Source organism: Ictidomys tridecemlineatus, chromosome 15 (assembly GCF_052094955.1).
Source record: "Ictidomys tridecemlineatus isolate mIctTri1 chromosome 15, mIctTri1.hap1, whole genome shotgun sequence".
In the NCBI taxonomy this organism is placed as follows: Eukaryota; Metazoa; Chordata; class Mammalia; order Rodentia; family Sciuridae; genus Ictidomys; species Ictidomys tridecemlineatus.
The window spans coordinates 32,019,019-32,036,651 of record NC_135491.1 but is presented as its reverse complement, the minus strand read 5'-3'; positions in this window follow the sequence as shown (position 1 = coordinate 32,036,651).

Below are 17,633 nucleotides of genomic sequence, written 5' to 3'. Positions count from 1 at the left end.
ACATTTCTATTCCCTCTACTAGAAAATCTGTGAACAAAAATGACTCTACCCACAGTTTTGGGGTCCGTGGCAACAGTTGGTGTTTCTGGTGATGTTCACTCAGAAGTCTTGCCAACACTTCGTTTTTTGGCTTTCAGAAAGTACCTTCTAGTAGGGGCACTTTTTAAATGAAATTAAAAAGGACTTCTTAAGTGCAAAAAATAGATCTTGCAGCTGTAATATACTCAGAATATTACATGTGTCTAAAATGATGAGACCCATTTTCTACATTCAAAGCAGTACTTACAGATCAGTAGGCATTTCGTCTTTCAAGATAGTTATTTAGAAATATCAACACTCTCAAGTGATAGCTATTATTCTGAAAAAAAAAACATTTTTTTTTTGAGATACAGTTTTGCTAGTTGTCCTGGCTTGTCTCAAACTTGTGGGCTCAAGTTATCCTTCTGTTTCAGCCTCCTGAGTAGCTGAGACTACATTTACATGTTACCATGGCTGGCTTACTCTGAAAATTCTTAAAATATCAGGGTATGGGGTTGGGGTTGTGGCTCAGTGGTGGAGCGCTCGTCTAGCACGAGCGAGGCTCTGGGTTCTACCCTTAAAACCACATAAAAATAAAGAAACAAAATAAAGGTATTGTGTCCAACTACAACTAAAAAATAAATATTAAAAAAATCAGAGCATATAGAATGTTCTTTAGAAGATTTTTTATTTATAAATATGTATAATGTTAAATGAATATCTAGAAAACCAAGAAATGAAAATAATATTATATATATTCCTAACATTTCAATAAAATGTTGCAGGTGCCTAACATAGAACCTGGCACAGAGTAGGTGCTCTGAAAATATTCGTTCAATGAATGAATAATGTATATTTCTTTTGAAAATACAATAAATAACACATGTTTAACCATTAATGGTAGAATACATTTTTGGAAATAGCCAATAGTCCTTTTAAAGTCAATTTGTTGACATTTTGAGTTATCAGTATGTATTGGAATTGGACTATAAAATGCTGGTAGCAGCTGGGATAGTAATTGGAGGGTTTGATTCTAGTCTCAGTTTTAATGTTAATATGCTCTGTAATTTTAGGAAAGTCCAATCAACATATATCCTTCCTTCCTTTCTTCCACCCATCCATCCATCCATCCATCCATCCATTCATCCATCTATCCATCTATCCATCATTGCAAGCAAGAGAGAGATGGTCCTTTTATTCCAGAGTTTATAGTCTAGGAGAGAACAGACTGATCCTTCTATGTGGGCAGGGCAGGACAGGGTCAGGGACATTTACTCTCAAAACCAAAGAACCTCAATTTCCTCATCTATAAACCAAGAGAATTGGGCTAGGTAGTCTTCAAAATCCTGCCCAGTTCTATCATAGTATAACTGGTTTTATTGTTGTTCTTGATCAGAAAGAAAAATTTAAAACATCAGTCTCACCTTGCCTATAGAACTGTTGTAGATTTGGCTCACAATTTTAGGAGCCTCTATCTTTGAATATCTCTCCTTTGGTTCCCACGGGTGTGTGTAGGGCAACTTCAGAATGGTTTCAGAAGGGCTGAGATTATATTGATATAGTCTTTTTTTTTTCTGTGTTAGGGATTGAACCCAGTGCCTTGTGCATGCTAGGCAGGTGCTCTATCATTGAGCTACATCTTCAGCCCTTGCTTCCTATAAAAATTCTTTACATCACTAAGGAGCTGCTAAGCAGTTTAATAGCTTGGGTATCATGAGTGGTCCACAGTCAGATAACCTCTCTTCATAAGGTCAGGGCTGAATCCCACAATTCTGAGCACTGGACTGAGTTTAGAGACAGTCACTATAGCTTTAATCACACATATAGAATTGTAGGTTTTAGTCTTCATCTCTTCTTAGGAACATCAGCCATTCCTGTCCCTTCTCCATGCCTAATGAATCTAATTTTTGAAATACTGCTTTGATGAGAGGATTCTTTTGGCCATACAAGGCTTTAGCTTTGGTTTCACCAGAGACTCACCTGTCACTGAGGCTGTGTGAGTTTGGCAAGTCACTTATCTTTTGGGGACTCAATTTTCAGTATTTCTTTCTTTCTTTTTTTTTTTTTTGGACCAGGGATTGAACTGAGGGGCTCTTGACCACTGAGCCACATCCCAGCCCTATTTTGTATTTTATTTAGAGACAGGGTCTCACTGAGTTGCTTGGTGCCTCACTTTTGCTGAGACTGGCTTTGAACTCTGATCCTCCTGCCTGAGCCTCCAGAATAGCTGGGATTACAGGTGTGTACCATGCCTGGCTCCAGTATTTCTAATGAATGAAATCATTAAATCCTATCATGGAGTCTTCTTACATCACTAAAATTTTTCAGTTCTAGAAATGACTTCAAGCAGTCAATTTCCCATTTCAAAAGAATTTATAGTCCCATAAATCCAGAATTTCTTGGTCTCAGGACTGAATAGGTATTAATGTTAATTTTTAAATTAGTTTTAAAAAAATTATTTATAAAAGTAATACTAATCAGTGTAGGGAATTTGGAAAACAAAGAGCAGCAGTACTACACACACACTTACACACACACAAACACTCAGACAATTATGTCATTACCCACCCAGAGGTAGCCACTCTACACACAGATGAATCTCTACTTATAGGTAAATATCTATTTTGTCTATAGACAGGAATAAATAACAAAAATGAAATCATGTACCACATGTCCATAACCTCCTTTCACTGGACAATGAATAATGAGTATTTTTAGTACTTCTTCTACATTATGATTTTTTTAAGAGGCAAAATGTCTGTGGACCACGGCAGCACTTTCACATCTAACCTTCCCCTTCTACAGGGCAAAGCAGCTAGTGCTCACATAGTCCCAGGGAATTGCATTATTCTCTGTTTCAGAAAATTCTAGTTCCGGGTTCTTGAGTATTGACTGCCAAAGACGGAAGGTGCTAGGGGCTGGGGTTGTGGCTCAGGGGTAAAGCGTTCACCTAGCAAGTACAAGGCCCTGGGTTCGATCCTCAGCAACATATAAAAATAAATAAAGTAAATTATTGTGTCCAACTACAAAGATAGAAGGTGCTATGAAACTGGGACAAGAGGTAGACAGATCAGGGTTGCAAAAAGTGCAGTTTATCAAGGATTTTCAGACAGAAGCACGCCTGGAATAGCAGGAAGACAACCAGATCCCTGCACACCAAGGAGGATAAGTTAAGCTGGATAAAGGTGTGCCACAGCCAACCATTAATACTGGCTAAAAAAACCCCAGAATTTTAGTTGGCCTTTCTTGAAAACTATGAACATATCCAATATCAGTTAAGAAACAGACCAAACATTAGTGGCCACCCTCGGGGCTGAGTATCTTTTTTTAAAAAATAATTGTGAGGATCAACCTACCATCTCAAAATGCTAGGCAAGTATTCTACCACTGGGCTACATTCTAGCCCTCAGCGGACTATCTCAATGACTTTGTTTGTTCTATAGGGTTTAGAATGCTTTCCAAAGCTACCTGGTGGGCAAAATGGCACTGATGACCCGGATGGCTATCAGTCATGTCAAACCAGATCCCTATACCATCTCATTTTTTCCCCTTCTCTTCCTTCTCTTACTCTTTGCTCTTCTTCCCCCCACCCCTTTTTCTTCTCCTTTCTCTTCCTCTATTCTTCCTTTTTACTGATCTTCTTTCTCTTCCTTTGATGTTATAATTGGGCTGGTCATTTGCAGAGATGTCCGACCAGTAAATGATCATGCATGTTCATGTGTGTCTATGTGTATGCATATTTGGATGGTTGCTCTGCTGGGCTTCATTCTGCTGAGGTATTAAAGGCACATCTTATGGGCAACCTCTGAAGGCCAGTCAGATACTTCGTTGGAAGTATTCAAGGGATTGATTGGCTTGAGTCATCTTGAGTAGTAAGTTCCCTGCTCCTGGTTGCATCCAAGCAGAGACCGGCTGACTACTTCTAGGTATTGCCATGTCCTCTGATAAAAAAAAACCTTGTCTGAACCAAAATTTTTGGTCCCTGTACCAGATTGGCTCTGAAGTTTCTCCCAAACATTTTAGACTAGGGTATGCCTCCAGGTTAGAGTCAACAATCTTTAAATTCCTTCTCTGTATTAGGTTCTCTGATTCCATGACTCTTGTGTTATATATATTTCCCCTAAAGTGATAGCATTTAACTTTCTGAAATTAATACCGGTTAAAGAAAAACTTAAAAGAGCAGGGAGGTTTAACTAATGGCAAGTAACAAGATTTCAGTTTATTTGAACATTTCAATAGTTTAGGCTTTCTCTGTCGCACATTTTTATGGTTACATGATGGGATGTCTTAAATGATCAAAGTATTAAATACATGTGGACGAGTATTAAATACATGCTTGATGGAAAGATGTTAGTTTTTACCTGCATGCTTGAATAAGCTCCTAGGTCCTGCCTGGAACGTCACACTAAAGACCCTTCAAATGCCTTGACTGAGCAATTTGGCGGTACCCTATTTTCCCATTTTAAAATGATTCAGATTCCCTTTGCTCCATGAAACGCATGGAAGCTGCTTCAGACCACAGAGACCAATGTGCTGTTCCTTTTATCTCCAAAACGGGGTCCCAATTGGTTCCAGGGAAAGCGATTCCCCCAAACTTTCTGCCAGCTGTAATTGGCTTATACGTGACCCATCCATTTCTACATGCCCGTTAGGGCTGGGTGCTGGGGTCTCTACAGTTCCTGGCAGGCAGCTGGATGGACACAGCAAATACCAGGTGGAGTGGCAGAACCTCTTGGGTTGAGTCACCTACCTTGTTTACTCTGTACCCTGCTGGATGGGGAGGTCTCCTATGGAGGCTGCCCTTGAAATCAAGCAGACATTTGAAAAAAAAACTCCATCTCACTCCATCTTTCCTCTTCCTTTCCTCTTATTTCCTTCTTTTATCCTTAATTCACAGGTAGGAATAAATCATAAAAATGTCTTGGGTTAAACCTGGATTTGCCTCCTAATGGCTTACTGACCTTGGGAAACTTTTTCACACTCTTACTGCCTTGGTATCCTCATCTGCAAAATGGGAATAATGATAACACAAGCCGTTGCAGTGTTGTGAGGAGAATATTGGTTGATGTAAGGGAAGCACCGAGGACAGTGCCCGTCTGTGTTTGTGGCACCCAATGCCTATCTTGAACTGAGCACGGGCTCTGTGATGGGTGCTGGGTGCTGGGTATGTGACCATGACCCTTGAGAGATTCAGAGCCTGCAGAACCCCAGGGAGTTGTGATCACCTTATCCCCTGCCTTGTATTCTTCTCTTCCTGTATTTCCTCCCCTCCCCCTTTCTTCCTTTTGGTTTAGTTTCCCACTGCTGCTGTAACAAATGTCCACAAACTTTCTGGCTTAAAAAATATACAAATATTTATTGCTTCTAGTACCACAGCTCAGAAGTCTCACTGGACTCAATATCCAGGTTTAGTGTGATACGCTCCTTTCTAGAGGCTCCAGGGCAGAATTTATTTCCTTGCCTTTTCCGGCTTCTAGAGGCTGCTCCCACTTCCTGGCACGTGGCCCTTTCCTGTCACTGATTTCTGCTTCCCTGGTCACATCCTCTCTGACTCTCTTGCTTTCCTCTCCCCCAAGGAAGGACCCTTGTGATGACATCGAACCCATTTGGATAATCCAGGATAACTTCTCCATTGCAAAATCCTTGATTGAATCACATCTTCATTGTCCCCTTTACCAGATGGATGCTCCTCGGTTTAGGGTGATGTTCTTATAAATCCACCGCAAGTTCAAGGCGCCTTAAGTCAAGAACATCATAAGTCACCAACACAGTGCACTTGGACCATCAGCAGTTTTTGCTCCTGATTGTGTGGCAGGCGGGGAGCTGTGGCTTGCTGCAGTCCCACCTCGTGAGAGAATATCCCATTGTATATTAATCGTGCAGGAAATTACCAAAATTCAAGATTCAAAGTACAGGGTCTGCTATAATGCTTACTGCTTTCACACAATTGAGAGCAAAACTACTGTAAATCAAACCATCTTAATTGGGGACTGTCTGTATACAAAAGAGTCTTAATCATTTCCATGATTAGGACATAGTCACTGGGGGCTATTATTCTGATTGTCACACTTTCCCCCCTTCCTTTCTTTTCTTTTTATTTATTTTTCTATTTTTTTTTTGAGGTGGGGGGTCTCACTATGTGGCACAAGCTGGCTTCCTGGGTTGGAGAGATCCTCCTGCCTCAGACCCCCAAGTAGCTGAATCTACAGGTGTGTGCCACCATACCCACCCAGCCTAGTACTTTTTTTCCCCTTATTGTGGAGCAGGAGATGGAACCCAGGACCTTGTGCTTGCAAGGCAAGGGCTCTGCCACAGTGAGCTATATCTCCAGCCCCTTCTGTTACAAAGGCTTATCCTGTTCATGAACTTCCTTAAGCCAGTGCGGGTGTTAGGCTTGACATGCCCCTTGACTTGCCCACATGTGAACTTGGTTAAGAACAGTCCAAGCCTGTAACACATGAACTTATACCACATGGACTTATCATGTGGTATCCAACTTCAGATGTATACAAATCCATTCCTTGATTTTCTTTAATTGATCCAGTGAAATTGATTTGATTCTGGTGCTGCTGAGCCCTTACCTTGCTGCTTGGTAGGAAATTCACTCTGCTTATTCCTGGTTGTCCAAAGCTTGGTGTCCCAGAATACATACATATTGGGTAGGATTCTCCAGTTTTCACTCTGTTGGTCTCCAGAGCCTCCTTTGTCCCAGCCTATGTGGTCCCTTTAGGTGCCATGCATGTAGCCAGAAAGCTGGTGGCCTTGAAGGCTCTCATGCCTGGTGCTCAGTCTCCCTGGGTGTCCCTTAGAGGCTCTTCCCCCTTGAGGCTTCACTACCTCAAGAAACAGGGTAGAGGCCTTGGTCCCAATAACCTCCGACCCATCCCCAGTCTGGTAAAATCTTGTAAAGTGCTTTCTGCAAAATCCAGGAAAAGAAGTATCTTTTGGGCAACTGTAGCTTTGAGTTTTCGGTTATCTACCCCTCCTGAAGGGTCTATCTGCTTGAAAAGGTTAAACAGAAAAAAATCATTAAACATATACAAGCTAATGGATCAATAATCATTCTGTCCTGAATGATTTTCAAACGGCATTCTGCAGAAGCCCTTGGTTTCTCCAGGCAGAGATCAACTTGGTGGAGTTTTAGATCTGCCTTCTTCATGTCAGCCAAAGCAGCTGCTCTGTTGTGAGTTTTCTGCATTAAAGATTCTCCTATGATTTTACTTGAAGAAAGGATTCTATGGTTAAAATGCTTGCAACCACAGGAGCAGATGATCTCCAGGGTGTCAGCCAGTTCCAAGGTATATAATTTTTGTATGTTTCAGTGACTTCAGCAGCCTTAGGACAAAGTCACTTATTCTCTGTTTTCTGGATTTATATTTAGCCAGAATTTCCTGTTAATAAAAATGTCTGCACAGTATATCCACAGCACAAAAACCGTTGCTCATAGCAATGATCTCAACCATGAAGTTTTGTCTATTAATTTTTTTAGGAGGTTTCCTAGACCTAGAATTATTTCATCACAGGGTCAAGCGTTTAAACATGATACTGAATACACATGCACACACACACACCTGCACACATGTATGTAATGTACAGTCAATGCTTTACCTGCAAGATCCACATCTGTGATTCAAATAACCATGGATCAGAAATAGCCAGAAAAAGAAAACTGCATCACTGAATGTGTATCAATTTTCTTCTCATCATTTGTTCCCTAAACAATACAGTATAATGACTATTTGCATATATAGTCATATAATACATTATATTAGGTATTATAAGTAATCTAGAGATTATTTAAAATATACAGGAAGATGTGCATAGGTCATATACAAACATGAGCCCATTTTACTTGAGCATCCTTGGATTTGGTATCCTTAGAGGGTTCTGAATTCAATCCCCTATAATATTAAGGGATGATTGTATTTAAAATGATAAAATGGTCATTGGGGAAATCTTGGAAAGTACAGAGTAATATATGAAGAAAATAAAGATCACCAATATTTCATGATTGATCACTGTTAATATTTTGGGATATTTTCTCCAATATTCAAAAAGTTATATTCACAATTGCATTTGCAAATTATTAGTACAAAATATAGAATGTAATATGTTTTTAGTTTTATGTATTTAATTTTTTCATATATTATTCCATGAGCATTTTTCTCATGTCTGATGAATTTTAAAAAATATAATTTTTTTTTTTGGTACTAGTGATTGAATCCAAGAGTGCTTTACCACTGAGCCACATCTCCTGTCCTTTTCATTTTTTGTTTTGAGGTGGGTCTTGCTAAGTTACTTAGGGCCTTGCTAAGTTGCTGAGGCTGACCTTGAACTTGGGATACTCCTGCCTCAGCCTCCCAACTTGCTGGTACCACAGGTGTGTGCTACTATGCTCAGCTGTGTCACTAAAAATTTGATAATTATTAGGTGAAATGTTAAATTTTAGTGCCATCCTCTGGACATGGTGGCACAAGCCCGTAATCCCTGCAGCTCAGGATGCTGAGACAGGAGGATGGCGAGTTCAAAGCCAGCTTCAGCAAAAACAAGGCACTGAGCAACTCAGTGAGAACTTGTCTCTAAATAAAAAACAAAATAGGGCTGGGGATGTGGCTCAGTGGTTTGAGTTCCCCTGAGTTCAATCCCTGGCAACCTCCCACAAAAAAACCCATTTTTTTTAGTGCCATCTGTAAATGATCAAACTCTTCTACTTTAAGAAGTGATACTCTATGTGGCTTTCAAATTAATGAGATATCCTAGCATCTCAAATAGAGAATTTTATTCCCTGAAAAATAAAGAATGCTGAAATAAGAACAGGTCTAAAAGAAAGCAGAGGAATTACATGTAAAAATGGAAAAAGGGAAAAAAGAAGTCAGCTAGTTCTGATGTGATTCACTACTATGATTTGAATGTGTGTCCCCCAATTTATGTGTTTAAACTTAATCATTAATGTGAGAGTGTTTAGAGCTGGGGGTCTTTGGGAGGTGATTAATTCACAGAGGCAGAATTCTCATGGATGAGGTTAGGCCTCTTATAAAAGGGCTTGAGGAAGGGAGTTTCTTCTTCTCTGCCACATGACAATGCAGTTTTCCTCCACTCCAGAGGATGCAGTGGGAAGGCGCCATCTTGGAAGTAGAGACCAGGTGATTCCAGATACCACTACCCAATCTGCCAATGCCTTTGTCTTAGACTGCCAGCCTCCAGAATTGTAAGGAAAAGGAAATTCATTTCTGTTTTTTTTTTTAAATAAATTGCACAGTCTGGAGTATTTGTTATAGCAGCACGAGTGGACTGAGACATTCACCTTCCAGTTGCCTCTGTTCCCTAACTTAATATGCAACATGGGGGTAGTGTTGATGGATTTTGACCAGGCCAGTAAAAATACCAGAGGACTGATGGTTCTCAACTGTCCTGAAGTCACTTGTATTTAGAATATGGTCCAATGGTTTTTAACTCAAGGATTTAGGTTATAAGTCCAATGAGAAAGGGCCAAGGAAGCTGACTGATCCATAAACCAAGTGCTCTTCCCCAAATCCCATGGCAAGATAGTTATCGGTGTCATGTTTGTAAATAGAAGGTCCCTAACTCCTTTTCCAAACTTACATTAGTTCCTGGACACTCAAAAGGCTGCAGGGACATTTTTTTCCCTGTATACCATTATAACTTGGTCACCTCAGATTTCAGGGATGGAGTTGATCCCAGGGTTTCTGGTCTCCACCTGGTTTGCTCTGTACCAATATCAAAAGATATCCTCCCTCCAAAGCATGTTATGATATCTATAACTTCTAAAATACTTTAGCATGATTGGCGGAAGCAATGGTATGTGCCAGTTAATTTTCCTGGTGAAGGTAGCACACTAGCAGCATACAGAGTCTGGGTTATACAGGTATTATATGAAGACGGAAATCCAGACAGAGGTGGCTACTGCAAATCTTTCATCCATCCATTCTAGATTAGCCAGCAAAGGACATGCTAATTAGTGCACTATTATAAAAAATGGATTTTTATTGGCAAATCTAGAGACTATTAATTAGTTTGGTGAATGCTCAAAATGAATTTCAGATATGCATATTGGGCTGAAATAAATAGCTCAGAGACATTTCCAACTTGCATGAACATAGACAAAAGCTTGTAGCTATACCTTTAGCAATGACACCTGAACTGGCACTAGATCCTTAATTAGTCCTATCCAGCCCTTGATTTGAGAGGATTTCTGATCACATGAGCCTAACCAGCAATGGTAGAATCCTGCTCTAATCTGCTTTGAATCAACTTTCATACAAGGGAGAGGTCTGAAAGCTGGGGCTTCATCAAGCCCCAGAACTGGTTGGATCAACTTCTTGGTCCCATCTTTGCTAATGGATATTTATCCAATTAGTGTTGGTAGGTGCGTCTGTTGGCAACTGTGGTCAACAGAACAGAGCTTCAGACTTCTGCTAAATCAGAGGACTCAGAGGAGTCAGTTGGGGATTAGCTTGGGTAGGAAATGGCTGGTTGTTCTTTTCCTAAGCATAAGGATGAGCCAGTTTGTCCAAGATCTGTACCTGATCTTTGCTTTGGGAAAATTGATTTGAGCTCTAAGAGCAGCTCTGACTCTTAAAACACACACACACACACACACACACACACACACACACACACACACACACACAGAGAGATTGACTACTGCTTTTTAGGCATTTGTATGCATTTTAATTTTGAGGGATTCCTTCCATGTCAGACATCCATAATGGATGTAATATTGCAAGACACACAAAAAGAGCCTGTTCTGGAACACAGAAGGACTTGGTCCCTGGTGTGGCTCTGTCACATTACTGAAAGGCCATGCTGACTGTGACATTGAGCTCCTCATTTGCATTTCCAACAGTGACCTGAGGGCTGGTTTGATGTATGAACAGGAAAGGTAGCTTCCCAATTGGTGTACTCATGACATTTTTCTGTGGCCTCCTCCTGAGAAGATGTTAGGACAAATTTTCTAAATTGGTTGGTATGAAACTCCACATTAATGTAATAAACTTGAAAAAGTCCGCAGTATTTTTCCTGTTACCATGTAGGGTCAGTGTCCCACTCATGATAGGCGCCAGTAACGTTAAACAAATGAATAAAATTTGCTTTGGGGTTTAAGTTAATGAATCAAATCTATCCTTTTGTCTGAATTTAAAAAAATCTGTTTTCTTCAAGTCTAGAGAACATATCTGACAATGTCCTGCATTTCTACTGCTAATTACTAGATAAATAGACATGAGTATTTCCAATGTGTTAGCCCTCAGCTTTATCTATATAATATAATTTAATCATCACGACAACTCAATTGTATTATTACCTTCAATTTTAGATGCGGTGGGAGGGGAAATCATGTCTCTCATGTCATATGGCTAAGAAATGGTGGTTTTACTTGAATCCAAGTGGTTTGCTTACAGACCCCAAGTTCTTAAATTTCAAGTTATATTGCCTCTGTTTGGTTTTATAAACACCTTCATTTTGTAATATCTCCTAAAAAATTTTTTTTGGGGGGGAGTATTTATTATTTTGGAGCACCTACCATTCAGAATCCTTTGCTACTTATGGGATTTATCAATATATTTGTATTGAAAAAATTAGTGAGTGTCTTAAATTCAGCATCCCTGAAGATTAAATCTGAACATCTGATTTCGATGACAAGAATAATGATTACACGTGCTGAGTATTTGAATAGTCTATGCTACAACCTCTGAATACCTTATTGCTAATTCTCACAAAATACTCCGAGAAACAGTGAGTTACTTCATTATCTTGATTTACAAATGGAGCAACCGAGGCTCAGAGGAGTTATATACATTGCTTTGGCTCACATGGTCTAGAACTGGCAAAGCTGGGATTTGAATACAGTCCTTTGAGATGCCTAGATGCTCTAAATGGTGCCTAGTCCCATTCTTGGTGATAATGTGGCATTGACACGGTTTCCATATAGGTTTCCTCTGGGAGCTGCTGCTATTTTGTAAGGCTTTCTTGGGAATATCCAGTTGAATTTGACAAAGTTGTGCTGTCTGGCTAGAAGCAGTAAAGACCTTTGCCGTAGATTGGCCTGGGCTATTTCTTTGAAACTTGATTGGCTGACCTAGCAAACCCCATTGTGAGGGAGAGGGAGGTCCATTTCAGTCTCTAGGTAGGGCTAGCTATGTTCATCCTGACTTAGAATAGTCCTCTTACCAGTAATAAAAAATTAATTTTAGCACTTGAGCTAATTGGGATAAAAAATGTGACACCCAAGCCAGAAATAAGCTTAATGAAGCCCATTAAATAATTTAATGATTACTTAATTATGTTCATTTAAAATGCAGGAATTGATTACTCTCAAATTAATTTTACCATCTCTGTACCTTTTTGAGCACATTTATTTTGAACAAAATGAAGGATTAGTTTCATTTCTGATGGGCACTCTGCCATTAATAATCATGTCTCATTATAATGAGAAAATGTTGTGTTTTGAATAAGTTCATGTGACTATATATTTTCAGATAACAGACAAGCTTGTTCAGTGGAGAGATTTAAGCTATTGAAAGGGTCTTACTCATTTGAATCATAAAATGAATAAGTGGAGGATTGATGTGCTCAGAGAACAGAAATCTAGATGGTAAAACCCAGTGCAATTCCAGCTAATTAGGGGCTGGATCAGGGTGTTCTGAACCAGTTGCCAAATTGGGAGCGTGGGATACGAGGGGCTAAAAGTTCAAGGCTTCATGGACTGTACATATTGAATGCTTCTCTAGCATTTTTTTCTTTCTTCTTTTCTAACATCTCCTAATTTCTGTTTTACAATCCCCCTCATTTTGAGGTCAAAGACCCCTTCCAGAGTCCCACAGATACAGCATATGACCCAGTAAGACAACTGCATTTCATCCTACTGACCTTAGTGATTAGTAAGGAGGTGAGCATGTGACCTGGGACCATCCCGTCAAAATGGATGGCAAGACCCTTTCAGGGGATTCTGGGACAAGACTCTCTTTTTCTCATCTATGAATGAAAAAAAAAAAAAGATTGGCAGATTTTTGGGGCCTAAGGAAAGCTTGTCTTTGGATGAAATTGAACTGAAGAAAGCAGATCCAAGAGACAGAAGAAAACCAGAACTTGGTGACTTTGTGGAGGCCCAGGGTACAGTCTCTCCTGATCGTACATCTAGGTCTTTTCATTTCAGGAACCAATCACTCCTTTCTATTTGCTTACGATTGAAAACACCCTGGGAGAGTCAGGGCTTTTAAAAAAAAGTTTACAGAAGTTTTCTTTATAGTTATATACTTCATATCCTTAGAATCATAGATTTTTAGGCCTATGAGAGACTTAGGATCATCAGTTCCAACAGGATCAGAGAAGCTGATCTGTGCTCTACTATGGGTGTCTTACATTTGTAAAGCATTTTGTATTTCCCAGGGTGTTTTCAGAATACTTGGCATAATTTGGACAAGGGCTCTCTTTAAGGGACAGGTCGGGGACCACCATGCCGTGAGATACTGAGGTGAGATGCTCTTTTGTAGTCGGGAAAATCTGATAATGTTAAAAATTTGCTCATCTACTCTGGAATCTAAGCTTTTCCTATACCTGTAAGATGTTGTCAGGTCCACAGCCCAGTCAGGCCAGGGCAGTGGGATAGGTTGGTAAGAGACCCAAGAAAATACCTTGAGGTGGCATGCAATAATAGGGCGTTATTGAGAATGCTTATAGGAAGAGTCCTGCGGGGATGGGCTGAACAGATCCCTCCATCCCTCAGGGTGCTTTGCCAAGCTGAACCTCTCCTGCCTCATGGCATTTTGTCCAGTGGTGGCTGGCTGGATGAGTGACATGTATCTGGTCCAGCATCCCCTGTTTTTCATCAGCCACCACTAGAAGGGTTTGCTATGTTAGGCTGCAGAAGCATTAGCTTGCTTAGCTTGCTTGTGTGACCAGCATCCCGAAGAGCAACTGTCTTGACATACTTATAAGAAAGTAGTTTTCTACAGACAACTCTAACTTTACCCTAATTCCCAGTGTACAGGAGAGAAAGCCATTGTCCTTCAAGATAATGTGTACTTGGACATTCTGGCTCAGTTCTGCTTCCAATGTTCCTTTACTGTAGCTGGTATTTTGGAAATAGAAAGGAGCATCCAGGGACACGGTGTTTTATTATCTCCCTTTTCTTTAAGGGAGACTACTTGTAAATTTTTTTTTTTAATTTAAAATGTGTGTGTAAAAGTTGAAACAGAGAATGTTTATGTAAGGGTCTGGCACAAATAGTATGTAATTTTGCTTATCTTTTTTTTTTTTTTTTGAAACCAGATCTTGATGTGCTAACATTTTCCCTATGTCTTTGTCTTCAGTGCCATCATTAGAGACTCAAGGATTTGATTTATTAAAAATACACAAGTTCTCCAGGTATATAGTATTATTTTCAGTCTATGGATAAAAAAATTGAGATTTAGAGACATTTAGGGAAGGCTGCATAGAAGTTAAGGGACAGAACCCATTATCGATTGAATTGTGCCCCCCTTGAATTCCCAAGTTGAAGTCTTGACTCCGGTGCCTCGGTTGTGACCTTATTTGGAGATAGAGTCTTGATACAGGTAACCAAGTTGGAACGAAGTCATTAAAATGGGCCCTAATACAGTATGACCTGTGCCTTTATAAAAAGGAGAAATCTGGAAACAGACATGGAGAGAGATGTGGAAACATGTAGGAAAAGATGGTTATCTCTGAGTGGAGGAGAAAGGTCTAGAACAGAGTCTTCCTTCCTGATCCTCAGAGGGAACCACTGTTACCAACACTTTGCTTTTGTACTCCTAAGCTCCAGATCTCTTAGACAACACATGTCTGTTGTGACAGTCCCACTTTTTGGTTCTCCATGACAGTGGTCCTAATGAACCCGCACAGAACCCATATTTGGATGGAGATCTATCTGATGTCAAGCCTCAATGAAATCATTCTCCAGCCTCATTCTGCTCTACAACATGGCCATGTGTGAATTTTATAAGATGGGTTTCTTTCTTTTCTTTTCTTTCTTTCTTTCTTTTTTTTTTTTTTAATGGAAATGAGGGCCTCACACATGCTAGAAAAGTACTCCACCACCGAGCTACACCTTCAGCCCTGGATTCATTTTTAGAAGTGAAAAATAAAATATTTCTCTGGATGGGATTCTGCAAGCACTTTCTGATTTCACAGACCTCTAGAGGAAGACCAGCAGTTCCACAGCAGCTGTGCTTGAACCGCTCCAAACAATCCAGTAGGAAAGAAGCAAACACATAATCTTCCTACTGGGTAATTGCTGATTATAATTGAGAGAACATTTTAATTTGTTAAATGAAAGTTCCACGTGTATACTCATGGTGACAGCACTTGATCGCCCTGACAAGGAGGAGATTCTGCTTTTGCTTTCACGGGGAACATAAAGAACTTAACAAGCTCCTCCAATTTTTCTGCTCTATGTTCTTGTCACATATTATAGATTGCTACAGCTTATTCACTCACTCAGACCCTGTACACAAAGTATCTCTTGTGAACAAGTCCCAGGACTTGATGTCATACAACAGCACTACCTGCTAGAAATACAGTGTGAATCACAAATGTGAGTCACAGAGGCCATTTAAAATATTCTAGTAGACGTAAAAGAAGGAAACTGGTGAAATTAATTTGTGATAATATATCTCATTTAACATTACGTTTCCGGTTCAACATGCAATTCGTATAAAAGTTGTTTATGGAATATTGTACATTCTTTGCTTCTTCTTTTTTTTAATTTTTTTTTTAGTTGTCAATGTATCTTTATTTTAATTATATGTGGTGCTGAGAATCGAACCCAGTGCCTCACACATGCTAGGCAAGTGCTGTACCACTAAGCGACAACCCCAGCCCACTCTGTGCTTCTTTTTTTTTTAAATTAATTTTTTAGTAGTAGTTGGACACAATACCTTTATTTTATTTATTTTTATGTGGTGCTGAGGATCGAACCCAGAGCCTCACACATGCTAGGTGATCGCTCTACCACTGAGTCACAACCCCAGCCCCATTCTGTGCTTCTTATTAGGTCTTCAATTACCTGGTGAGCATTTTACCCTGAGAGTACATTTCTATGTGGGCCACCATGTCTCAGATGCTGCCCTCCCACCCACGTGATGAGTGGCTCCTGAACCACACAGTGTGGTCTTGAGGATAATGTTGTCATGATGGTGGTGTCATAATAAGAGTCCCGAGGGCTTCTCCTTAGTTTCGTACCATATATCATGGATGCACTTTTTAATACACATTGTTTTTTTTTTAAGCTTGAGTTTAAATCTACTTGTGATTTGAAATAAAGACATAAAACCCTACATAGCTGCTATAATTTGGACCTGGACTATCTCCCCAAAGCCTGTGTGTTAAAGGCTTAGTCCCTAGAGTGATGCTATTGGAGGTGAGAGAAACTTTAAGGGGTAGGACCTCCCGGGAGGTCCTTTTAGTCACTGGGAGCATGTTCTTGAAGGGGCATGGAACCCCAGACCCTCTCCTTCCTTTCTTTCTCTCATGTCCTGGCCATGAGGTGAGTTTTGTTCCTTCATCACATATTCCTACCATTATGTACTGCCTTCCCATAGACCCAAAGCAACCAAGCCAATCCATCACAGACTGAAAACTTTAAAATGAGCCAAAATGGACCTTCTCTCTCTCTGAGGCTTCTATCTTTATAAGCTGATTATCTCAAGTATTTTGTTATAGTAACAACTGACTAATAGCATGCTATACTGATTCACATATACCCATGTTCATAATGGCACAATTCACAATAGCCAAGTTTGGAACCAACCTAGGTATCCATCAACAGATGAATAAATAAAGAAAATCTCACACACACACACACACACACACACACACACACACACAATGGAATTCTACTTAGTCATTAAGAAGAATGTCTTATGGAACTGGAGGACATCATGTTAAGTGCAATATGCCAGGTTCAGAAAGTCAGGGGTCATATACTTTCTCTTATATGTGGAAGCTTGAGAGAAAAAGGGGGGAATCTTATGCCAGATGTGGTGGCTCACATCTGTTATCCCAGTGGCTCTGAAGACTGGGACAGGCTGGGGATGTGGGTCAGTGGTCGCATGCCCCTGAGTTCAATCCCTGGTACCAAACAAACAAACAAACAAAACCAAAACCAAAAAAGGTGTTGGGGGGGGTGAATCTTTGAAAATTGAAGGTGGGAATTGGGAATTAAGGGGAGGAAGGAAGAGAGGTAAAGAAGGGTTCTGGGCAAGGGGATGATTTAGACCAAATTACTCCATGTGCAGGTGCCACTAGATCACAATGAAGCCTTCTATTATGTATAATTATAATTCACCAATAAAATATCTAAGCAAAGAAAGCTAACACAATAGCAAAACGGCTCGATCTCAGTCACTATATCCCCAGTTTACTGTTTCTTTCTTTCTTTTTTTTTGGGGGGGAGTTACTGGGGATTGAACTATTGGGCCCTCAACCATGGAGCCCCATCCCCATCCCTATTTTGAATTTTGTTTAGAGACAGGGTCTGACTGAGTTGCTTAGCACCTCACTTTTGCTGAGACTGGCTTTGAACTCACATCTTCTTGCCTCAGCCTCCCAAGCTGCTGGGATTACAGGCATACTCCACT